Source organism: Mustela nivalis (genome assembly GCF_964662115.1).
Source record: "Mustela nivalis genome assembly, chromosome: 6".
Lineage (NCBI taxonomy): Eukaryota > Metazoa > Chordata > Mammalia > Carnivora > Mustelidae > Mustela > Mustela nivalis.
In genome coordinates, this window is record NC_139025.1 from 80,298,079 (window position 1) to 80,310,431 (window position 12,353).

Below are 12,353 nucleotides of genomic sequence, written 5' to 3' on the forward strand. Positions count from 1 at the left end.
TCGTGGATGACCAATGTCTATTTTGCTCTTATACCATCCTCTTTGTGCTTCCTACCTTCTTCATTGTGGCCTCTTCCCAGCCTTTAGTTGTAGAGTTTCTTCTGCCAGTGTTCAGGTTGTTTTCTGGGTCATTTATGTTGATATGAATGTTATCTAGTTTTATCTATGAGTCAAGGTAAGCTTATGGTCTACTACTTTGTCATCGTTTTATCTGACCATCTTAAAAGTGACTTATCTTTAGATAGAGATATTTTATATGTTTTTATTTTGAGTTTTTAAAAAATATTTAGGTTGAATTTAGTTAATATATAGTGTATTTTTACTTTATTGGTAGAGTTTAGTGATTCATCATTTGCATATTACATCCAGTGCTCATTATGTCAAGTGCACTCTTTAATGCCCATCACCAGTTACCCATCCCCCCTCAAAAACCTTCAGTTTATTTCCTATACTTTTGAATCTCTTATGGTATGTCTGTCTGTTTTTTACCTTATTTTTTCTTCCATTCTCCTATGCTCATCTGCTTTATTAAATTCAACATATAAGTGAAATCATCTAGTATTTATCTTTCTGTGCCTGATTTTTTTTTTTTTTTTTGCCTAACCTAATACCCTCATGTTCTATCTATGTCATTGCAGATGGCAAGGTTTCCCTCTTTTTGATGGCTGAGTAATACCATTATGTCTATAAGTGTGTATATACATATGTATGCATATATGTTTGTGTGTATATGTATATACATACACACACACACACACACACACACACACTACATATTTTTTATCCATTTATCTGTTGATAAACATCTGGGCATTTTCCATAATTTTGCTATTGTGGACATAGCTACTATAACATTCAGGTACTTGTGCCTCTTTGAATCACTATTTTTGTATCCTTGGTATAAATCCCTAGTAGTGTAATTTCTAGGTCTATTTCTTACTGTTTGAGGAGCCTCCATACTAGAGGCCACTCTGGAGGGACTGTACCAGTTTGCATTTCCACCAACAGTATAAGAGGGTTTCCCTTTCTCTGCATCTTTGCCAACATATGTTGTTTCCTGACTTGCTAGTTTTAGTTATTCCAACCAGCGTGAGGTGGTATCTCTCTGTAGTTTTGATTTTATTTCCCTGATGCTGAGAGATGTTAAGCATCAGACAAAAGAGTCTGTTAACCATTTGTTTGTCTTCTTGGAGCCTGTTGATATCTTCTGCCCATTTCTTGATGGGATTTTTTTGGTTTTTGGTGCTGAGTTTGGTAAGTTCTATATAGATTTTGCATACTAGCCCTTTATTTGATAAGATATTTAAATATCTTCTCCCATGCCATAAGTTACATTTTAGTTTTGTTGATTGTTTCCTTTGCTGGGCAAAAAAGCTTTTTATCTCAAAGAAGTCCCAATAGTTTATTTTTGGCTTTGTTTTCCTTGTGATTGAGGGCATGTCTAGCAAGAAGTTGCTGCACCCCCAGGTTAAAGAGGTTGTTGCCTGTGTTCTGTAGGATTTTGATGGATTCCTGTCTTACATTTAGGTTTTTCATCTATTTTGAATTTATTTTTATGTATGGTATAAGAAAGTGATCCAGTTTTATTCTTATGCATGTGGTGTCCAATTTTCCCAACATCATTTGTTAAAAATACTTTCTTTTTTCTATTAGAAATTCTTTACTTGTTTGTCTAAGATTACTTGGCCATAGAGTTGAGGGTTCTCTATTGCACTCCATTGATCTGTCTGTTTTTGTGCCAGTACCATACTGTTTTGTTGATTGTGACTTTGTAATATAGCTTGAAGTCTGGAATTGTGATCCCTCCACCTTTGGTTTTCTTTTTCTATATTACTTTGGCTATTTGGGGTCTTTTCTGGTTCCATACAACTTTTGGTACTTTTTGTTCCAGCTCTGTGAGAACTTCTGGTGGTATTTTGATAGGGATTGCATTGGATGAAAGTTTTCTTTGGGTTTTATAGACATTATAAGAGTTATTGGTCTTCCAGTCATGAGCATGGATTTTTTTCCCCATCGTTTGGTGTATTCCTTAATTTCTGTCATAAATGTTCTCTAGTTTTCAGAGTATACATCTTTTAACTATTTGGTTAAGTTTATTCCTGGGTATATTATGATTTTTGGTACAATTGTAAACAGGATCGATTCCCTGCTTTCTTTTTCTTCTACATCATTGTTAGTGTATATACATGCAGCAGACTTCTGTGCATTGATCTTATATCCTGTGATGTCACTGAATTCCTGTATCCTCACAATTTTTTGGTGGAGTCTTTGGGTTTTCCACATAGAGTGTCATTTTATCTATGAACAATGAAGATTTTACTTCTTTGCTCATTTGGATGCTTTTTATTTCTTTCTGTTGTCTGATTGCTGAGGCTAGGACTTACAGTACTATGTTGAACAACAGGGGTAAGATTGTACAAACCACTTATATTCCCAACCTTAGGTGAAAGCTCTCAGTTTTTCCCTATTCGGGATGATATTTGCTGTTTGTCTTTCATATATGAATTTTATGATACTGAGATATGTTCCCTCTGTCCATACATTGTGGAAGGTTTCTTTTCAGGAAAGGATACTGTATTTTGTGAAATGCCTTTTCTGTATCTATTGAGAAGATCATATGTTTTTCATCTTTCTTTTATTATTGTGATGTGACATGCTGATTTGTAGATGTTGGACCACCCCTGTAGCCAAGGAATAAATCCCGCTTGGTTGTGGTGAGTAATCCTTTAATGTGTGTTGAATCCAATCAGCTGGTATCTTGTTGAGAAATTTTGCATCCATGTTCATCAAGGATATTTGTCTGTAATTCTCTTTAGTGAGGTTTTGTCTCATTTTGGGATCAATGTAATGCTAGCCTCATAGAATGAGTTTGAAAGTTTTTCTTCCCTTTTTATTTTTTGGAACAGTTTCAGAAGAATAGGTATTAATTCTTTTTTAAATATTTGGTAGAATTCCCTATGAAGCCATCTGCCCCTGAACTCTTATTTGTTAGGATATTTTTGATTACTGATTCTGTTTCTTTGTTATGGGTCTGTTCTGGTATCCAATTTCTTCCTGTTTCAGTTTGGTAGTTTATATATTTCTAGGTATTTATCTATTTCTTACAGATTGCCCAATTTGTTTTCCATATAATTCTCACAATATTCTTGTAATTGCTATAAAATGGCTCATAATAACAATATAATTGTTTTTATTTCTTCATTGCTTATTGTGGTCTCACCTTTTTCATTCATGATTTTATTTATTTGGGTCCTTTCTCTTTTCTCTTTTATAAGTCTGGCCAGGGTTTTATCAATCTTACTAATTCTTTCATAGAAGCAGCTTCTAGTTTTATTGGTCTGTTATACTGGTCTTTTGAATTCTTTATCATTCATTTCTATTCTAATCTTTATTATTTCTCTTATCCTTCTGGATTTAGATGTTACTTGCTTTCCTTTTCTTGCTCTTTTAGGTTTAAGGTTAGACTGTGTATTTGAGGTTTTTCTTACTTCTTGAGGAAGGCCTGTATTGCTACCTGTTTCCCTCTTTTGCCTTTGATGCATCCCAAAGTTTTTTGAACTGCCATGTTTTCATTTCCATTTATTTTCATTTATTTTTAGGAAATTTTTCATTAATTTCCTGGTTGACACTTTTATTCTTTAGTGGGATGTTCTTTAACCTCAATGTTTTTTGGTTCTTCCAAATTTTGTCTTGTAGTTGACTTCAAGTTTTAAAACCTTATGGTCTGAATATATGCATGGTATAATCTCAGCAGTTTTGTACTGGTTGCAACCTGATTTGTGACCCAGAATGTGATTTGTTTTGGAGAATGTCCCATGTGTAGTTGAAAAGAATGTGAATTCTGCTGGTTTAGTTCTCTGAATATATTTGTGAAGTCCATCTGGTTCCATGTGTCATTCAAAGTCCTTGTTTGTTTGTTGATTTTATGCTTAAATGATATATCCATTACTATAAGTGAGATGTTGAAATCTCCTTCATTATTATCAATGAGTTTCTTTATGTTTGGTATTCATTAATTAATATATTTAGGTACTCCCAAGTTAGGGGCATAAATATTTACAACTGTTAGATCTTCTTGTGAAATAGTCTCCTTAATAATTATATAGTATCCTTCCTCATTTTTTATTATAGTGTCTGGTTTAAAATGTAGTTTGTCTTATATAAGGACTATTATCTGAACTTTGTTTTGATGTCCACTATCATGTTAAATGGTCTTCATCCCCTTACTTTCAATCTGAAGGTGTCTTTGGTTATAAAATTAGTCTTTTGTAAGCAGCATATTGATGGGTCTTGTTTTGTTTGTTTATTTGTTTTTTTGTTTGTCTTTTTAATCCATTCTGATGCCCTGTGTCTTTTGGTTGGAGCATTTAGTCCATTTACATTCGGAGTAATTATTGAAAAATATGAATTTCATGCATTGTATTACCTATCAATGTGTTTTTCCTGTAGATTCTTTTTTCCTTTCTGGTCTTTGTTACTTTTGGTCTCTCTTTCTGCTCAAAGGGTACCTTTAGTAGTTCTTGCAGGGCTGATTTAGTGGTCACAAATTCCTTTAGTTTTTGTTTGTCTTAGAAACTCTTTGTTTCTCCTACTGTTATTAATGATAGTCTTGCTAGGTAAGATATTCTTGGTTACATATTTTCCCCATTTAGCACATTGAATATATCATGCCAATCGCCAGATCTCTGTGGATAAATCTGCTGCCACCCTACTGTGTCTACCCTTGCAGGTAAAGAAAGACCTCTTGTCCTGTGCTGCTTTCAGGATTTTCCCTTTATCTTTGTAATTTTCAAGTTTCACTATAATATGTCAAGCTGTTGACTTATTTTTCTTGATTTTGAGGGGTATTTATTCTCTGTGCTTTATCAATCTGAATCTCTGTTTCTTTTTCCAGGTTAGGGAAGTTCTCAGCTATAATTTTTTTTTTAAGAATTTATTTATTTATTTGACAGAGAGAGACCAAGCAGGCAGAGAGAGAGAGAGAGAGGAGGAAGCAGGCTCTCTGCCAAGCAGAGAGCCTGATGCAGGACTCCATCCCAGGACCCAGAGATCACGACCGGAGCCGAAGGCAGAGGCTAAACTCACTGAGCCACCCAGGCGCCCCTCAGCTATAATTTTTTTGAATAAACCATCCCACACCTCCTCATTCTCTGGGCCTTTTATACTATGGGTCTTTTGTTGTATGAAATCACTAATTTCCCTAAGTCTGCCTTTGTGATCTAATGTTTTTCTTCTTCCTTTCATCTTCCTCATTTTCATAATTTTATCTTCTGTATTACTGGTTTGCTCTTCTGCTTTGTTCCTCCTTGTTTTCATGGCCTCTACTTGGGACTGTGTCTTGGCAATAGCATTTTAAATTTTGACTTGACTAGATTTTAGTTCTTTAATCTCTACAGTGATTGATTCTCTAATGTCTTCTTTGCTTTTTTTTCCAATCCCAGCTAGAATCTTTATAAGTTTTTTTTTTTTTAATTCTAGTTCAGACATCTTATATTTGTATGATTAAATCATGGCGAGTACTACCTCCTATTTCTTTTGGGCTGAATTTCTCTGTCTCATTATTTTGTTCAAAAAATTTAAAAAACAAAAAAAAAATTCAAAAAAACACAACTAGATCCTGGTTGTGTTTTGGTCTTCTTGTTAGATCCCAAATTAGAAATAAATACAATGAAAGGAAACAAAAAATAAGAAATATGTAATGTATGTACAAAAGTAGAAATTAAAAAAGGATAAAAAATTTAAAAAAATAAAGTAATTGAAAATATAATAAAAGACTGAAGAATAAAAATCAGAGAATGTTATATACTGTTTTCCGCAAGAGCTGACACTTTGCAGCCCTCTGTGATAGGTAAATTTTGTGTGAGTGAGTTGTTTGTTCAGGTATTCTGGGGGAGGGGCCTTGGCACTGATTCGCAGATGCACTTGCGCTGGTAGAAATGTGCCTCCAGGGTTCAAGGAGGCTGTGCTTGGTGTAAGTGGGCTGGGACTCCACTAGGTAGTGCTGATCTGATGCCAGAAGACTTTCAACAATGATGGGTGGGATAAATATGGCAGTGCTACATTCTCTAGCCCCAGAGCTGAAAGTTCATGCCCCTCCCACCCCCACTTCACTGAGCCCTCACAGAGGAGCAATCAGTCACTCGTCTCCCTGTTCAAATGTTTTTGTCTCAGGCATGTGACCGGGTTTCAAAACTTCAAATTTTAGGGACTCCTGCATCTCAGACCTCTGGTATTCCTTGGGTGCAGGGGTAGGGTGTTGGGTACCTTACTAGGGTTCTGCTTTTTGCTGCCTCTAGGAGAGGAAAGTTATCACATGATTATGCAGCAGTTTTCAGTATATGGTAACAGAGAGCAGAAAGCTGACACCCAGACTTGCTGTTCTCTGCCAGCTTTCACGGTCTTGTGCCTAGAAACCTCTGTTGCACTTAGGCAACACCCATTCTTCTTGAGACCCTGGGAAACTTCAGACCACGGTGTTACACCTAGGATTCTGCCCTGCTTCACCACCTAGCACCTTTAAGCCAGGCACATCCCCAACTGTTGCAGACTTCTAAAAGTTACAGTGTTGCACTCTGCTGCTTATAATACTTTGTGTTAGCGCGGTCCAGTCACGCGGTCCAGTCTCCACACCTGCTGCCTTCCAAATGTTGGCCACTTTTCTACTTGTACACGTACACCATTTGTTTTCTCAGACCTGCAATTGATTTCTTGGTGTTCACAATGATTTGACAACTCCCTCTGCTCCCTTGCCATCTTAACTCCTCTTGCTGTTTTTTATTTTGATTTTAAAAAATCTATTACATGATTAAACTTTGTTGATCCATATAATAGTGGGGTAATTGAAGGAGCAAAGAAGCTAAGTGATTAATAGAGACTGAAAGAATTTTATATAGTACATAAAGAGAGAGGTTGGGATTCTATAAAATCAGGATCGGCTTATATATTAAAGTAGGGAGAAAGGGTATATGGGTACAAATTTAGGTACATAGTTAGATTTGTTGGTGGGAAGCTGAGGTTATTTATATGAGGTTGGCTCTATATCTTATAATGATAAAAGAAGTGAAGTTATCAATTTAGAACAGATAGTGAAAGAATATTGCAGATTTGAGAGATAAGAAAGCATGAGCATAATGAAAGATCTGATTGAATACATCATCATAAAGTCACGCTTTGATTGAAAGAAAAAAATCATTGGTTTCCAACATGGGATGGGATCCTTCCCAATGACCTGGGAGAAAAAAAAGGAAGGTGAACTTGGGTAACCAGATTTTGGGTTAGAGAAATGAAAATGGTGGAAATGGGAAAAATGGAATATTTAGATTATCCTTTAAACTATGTTAATTACTTTACCCACTTTGATTTACAAACTGCAAATAGATACACTAGAGTAAACGTTAGTGTTTGGGGGTTGCCTTTGTGGCTCAGCTGGTTAAGCATCTGCCTTCAGCTCAGGTCATGAGGCCAGATTCCTGACATCAAGCCCTAAGGCAGGTTCCCTATTTAGCAGGGAACTTGCTTCTTCCTCTTCTCCCTTCTCCTGCTTTCTCTCACTATCTCTGTCTTTCTCTCTCCAATAAATAAATAAAATATTCTTTTAAAAAGTGGGCAAATTTGGGGGACAGGGTGTACTCTGTTTAACAACACTCTACTATTCTCTGATGTATTTGAATACATTAAATATATGTATGACCTTTTATTTATAGTTTGCTGATTTTCAGATATTTATTAGCTGTTTCATTTTTTGCTTCTGTTTTATGGGACGATGCATACTGAGCTCAGATAGTCCTTAACATAACCACAATGTGTGTCTGTGGAAAATGAGAGCGGCAACTACGACTAAGAAGATAACCACTGTTGGTAGAGATTGAGAGAAGTCAAAGTTTATATCAGATACAGTGTTCAAAATGCAATGGATTAGTCAAGTTAGGAAAAATTGAAGAGGATAAGTTCAGCTACTTCATCCCAAAATAAAGGGAGAATCAAGGTTTAAGAAATGTCAGAATACACCTGAAGAGCAAGAGACTTTGGAATTCATTGTTATTGACATTGGTGTAAAAATATTGAGATAGGATTGGAAATTCCCTGTGGTATCTTCTACTTGGGAATAAGCATGGAAAGGGGTGAAGAATCTGCAGAAAAGAGGATGGTTCCAAGATTAGGAGTAGAGGTTAGTAGAAAGCTAAACCATTGTTGAAGTAGGTGTCACAAGATGGTGAGTTTTGAACTAAATATGACCCATTAATGGACTTGCTTGTCCTCAATAGTGTTTAAAATAAGCCAATTTACTTTCCAACATCTAAGAACTTTCAGATTCCTTTGTAGCAATACCACACTTGAATTTCTCCATATGCAAATTAGAAGCTGGAGCTGAGTAACTGCCGTCATACATAGGAATATTGTGTACTGTTTTTCTCTAGTTTTCAATAATCTCTATACAACCAATTTTTCTCATGTTGTGGGTCTGCCTGGCTCCCATCCCTGGTTTATATAAACAGACAGAGAGACAGAAGGGTTGTCAGTTGCTAGGAGGGAAAGAGACACTCTGTTTTAGAGAAGTGGTTCTGAACTAGTGATATATCTGACATTTATTAGTATGGGTATGCTGTTATAGTGTTCTGCTTCAATAATAGCATAGCTTTCTACTAACCCCTTCTCCTAGTCTTGGGACCATCCTCTCTCCTGCAAATTCTCCACCTCTCACTATGTTTACTCCCAATTAGAGTACATCACAGGGAACTTTCAAGCCCATCTCTACATAATTACTGTAACAGAAAAAAAGAGTATGAAAATAGGTGAGTAATCACTGTTTCCCATATTTCCTGTAAAACTCTGTGTGTGTGTGTGTGTGTGTGTGTGTGTGTACACACCGAAGGAAACTGTAATTATGGCTTTTGGTTATCAGGTAGATATAAAAGTTACGATCTACCACATAATACTTGCTGTGTATTCATGTCATAAAACAATACAGAGGGTAAGGGGGAAGGGTATAGAAATGGGAGAGGAAGATACACAAATAAGCTCAGGTTTGCATGACATTAAAATGATAGCCATACAGTAAGAGCACTGATTTCATAATGACATTATATCAAGAAGAGCTGTTTGCATTAAAGATGAACATCTGTTCTGAGTATAGCTTTATTACTGGAATGCAGTTATTCTCATTGGTCTAATAAATCCAGTAATTTCTACCAGTTCTATTTTAGCCTTCAAAAGTTTCAGGAAATGGATCCAACAGTGGGTGTGCAAATGTAAAACCCTTCTTGTTTCAACATTACCCCAATGAACAAATAAGAGAGAATGATGTGGATGTTAACTCAAAGTAATTTTAAGAATCTCCAAAGTTCAGTGTCTCTTACTATTGCACCTAGTTTGAAATAGCAGTGCATTGGGCTATAATTGGAGGCTTTTTTTTTTTTTTTTGAGACTTACTCATTTGAGGATTGGTGCAGAAGGATTTGGTGCAGAAGGTCCAGAAGGATTTCCATAAAACATGGTGCAGAAAGATTTTCATAAAAATAGCTCCTTGATATTAATTGTCCTTGGCTCCACTGGACCAAGGACTCTGTACTCTCCTAATACCTTTGTAATGTGACTTGGTCAGACCATTTAATCTCTGGATGCCTTACTTTCCTTGTCTACAAATAACCAATAATATTTTCTTCAACTAACAAATAGTTGCTACTAAAATTCAAGATTATAATGATGTACATAAAAATTCTTTAATAATATAAGTTACTAAATTGATAATTTGCTATACTTGAATTTTGGTATTGTAAGCAAACTATTAATGGATGATTAAAATAATGAGAAATACATTCCAAGTATTTAAAAAAAATTTTTTTTTTAGATTTTATTTATTTATTTGACAGAGAGAGATCACAAGTAGGCAGAGAGGTAGGCAGAAACAGAGAGGGAAGCAGTCTCCCTGCTGAGCAGAGAGCCTGATGCGGGGCTTGATCTCAGGACCTGAGATCATGACTTGAGCTGAAGGCAGAGGCTTACTCATTGAGCCACCCAGGAACCCCCGTTTCCAAGTATTTTTAAAGATGAAATTATATACAGTAAAATGTGTCGATCTTAAGCATACAGTTCAATGAATGTTGATAAATGGTCACACTCCATAAACTAACACCCAATCAAGATATAGAGCATTACTGCCATGTTAGAAAGTTCCCCAAGGTCCAGGAAATCCACTCCCATCCATATATCCGTGGTAAATGAAAGTATCTATCCACAAAAATAGCTGTGTAAGAATTTTATACAAGCATTATTCGTAATAGCTGAGAACTATAAACAATAAAATGTCCAATAACAGGAAAATGTACACACAAATCACACATTCATGCAATAAAATACCATTTAGTAATAATACAAAGGAACAAAACGTCAATACATGCAATAACATTAATGAAGCCATTAAACATTGAAAGAAGTCAAATATGATAAAGCGATCCTGTATGGTTAAGTCTTGAGATTCTCAAAATCAAATGATGATGCTCAACCTTCTATAACACAGAGATTAATATATCGAAATAAGTGTTCTGAATCTCAGAAAGAAAGGGAGGAGGTATCTGAGCATACATTTTGCTGCTTATTTTCTTTTCAAAACATAAGTATCTTCTTTCCTGTTTTAATGTGTTGAATTTTATGACTTCGGGTGTATTTTTCTGATGAGAATTATTAACATGTTTGAAATTACAAGAGATAAGAAAAATTGTATTAAATATTAAATATGTCTTGAAAGCAAAGCAAATAATTCCTAAACAAAATGAATAATTCAACTCAGATTCTTCTATTTGAAGTGTAAACAATATGTAATAAAAAAATCTATTATTGAGCGGCTGCCACATGAATTTTGCATACAAATAATTTTATAGGAGTTTTCACTATAGTATTCACAATAAATATACCAGCAAGGGTTTCTTGGGAAAGTCTTCCATATGTATATATATGTATATATGTATATTATATACATATACATATACACATACACATACATATACATCCTCTTCATTGTGACATAGTATACATTTTGTCAGAATTTACTTGGCCTAGTGTCTGGGATTTCTTGGTAATTTTTATGGACTGTAATGTGACAGTATTTGTGAACAAAGTTAACACTGTTTACTATTTACTTGATAGAATGACTTTTTTGTAACTTCTGTGATACATTTTATGCTGAAAATGAAGAGTCTCTGACAAAATTTCTAAAACTGATAGGACATTACTAAAAATGTTATGAGGGAAGTAAAAAATGACTGTGCTGCCTTTACATCAAAAAAAGGTTGTAATTGTATTTGTGCAACTTTTTGAATGGTTGAAGAAGTTGATGTTGTATACATGATATGCAGATGTGTTGCTCCTTGGTCATAATTTGTGACCAAGTGATTGAGCTTTGTCTTGCTTAGTGTAGACCACAGGATCTTCATATTTGAAGGTATGCAATGAAGATCATGTATTTGAAGTTATGCACAGAATCATATAAGAATTCTTATCTTGAGGAGCCTTACATACATTGTGCTGCTGCTTCTGAAGTCAGCCTGCTTCTTTCTATGCTGCTCATGCTTTTTAATTTTTATTTTTATTATATTTTGTTTTTCTTGTTAGACTTAAACAGAAGTGGAAGTAAATGCTGATAGTGGTAGCTGACATCACCCCTCTTATTTTTCCTTGTGGAGACATAAAAAATAGGAGAAATGTTACCTGGATAGAAAAGGATTGGTTTGTTTATAGCACTTGAATACTATCAGAAGGTTTCTGTAAAAAGGACACATATCTTTAATTATCTGTAGCTAGGCAGAATTGGTTTACTGATGAACTGTTTCTACATAGACTCATCCTAAAGAATTCTTAAGTGGAGTTTGTCCTTACAATACCTTCAGTTACTTAAAGTATGTTTATCTGCACCTCCGCCCCCCAAGAAATGAGCTTGCTTTTTTTTTTTTTTTAGAACTGAGCTTTCCAAAATGAGTTTCTACTGATTTTAAGCCTATACCTTCAAATAAACCAAAGTAGCATGTTTCTGCCCAGTTTATCTTCATTATCCTTCTGTAAAGATCCAGTATTCTGATGCCAGTAACACCTGAAGAAAATATCTTCAGGAACATCTTCCACTATTTTCAGACCTCTTCCACTGATATTTTAGTGAACATATAATCATTCATTATCTTGATATCTTGATTATTTTAATCAAAGCTAATAATGTCTGTGTGTCAATTTCCTCTCATTTAGAAATCTTTGTGATATCATCCCATGGTATAGTATCATCAAATTGAATGCCTAGTATAGCATTCACCTTTCAGAGACATTCATTTATGAATTAAACATTTGCTGACACAATGTTTTGTGTATTT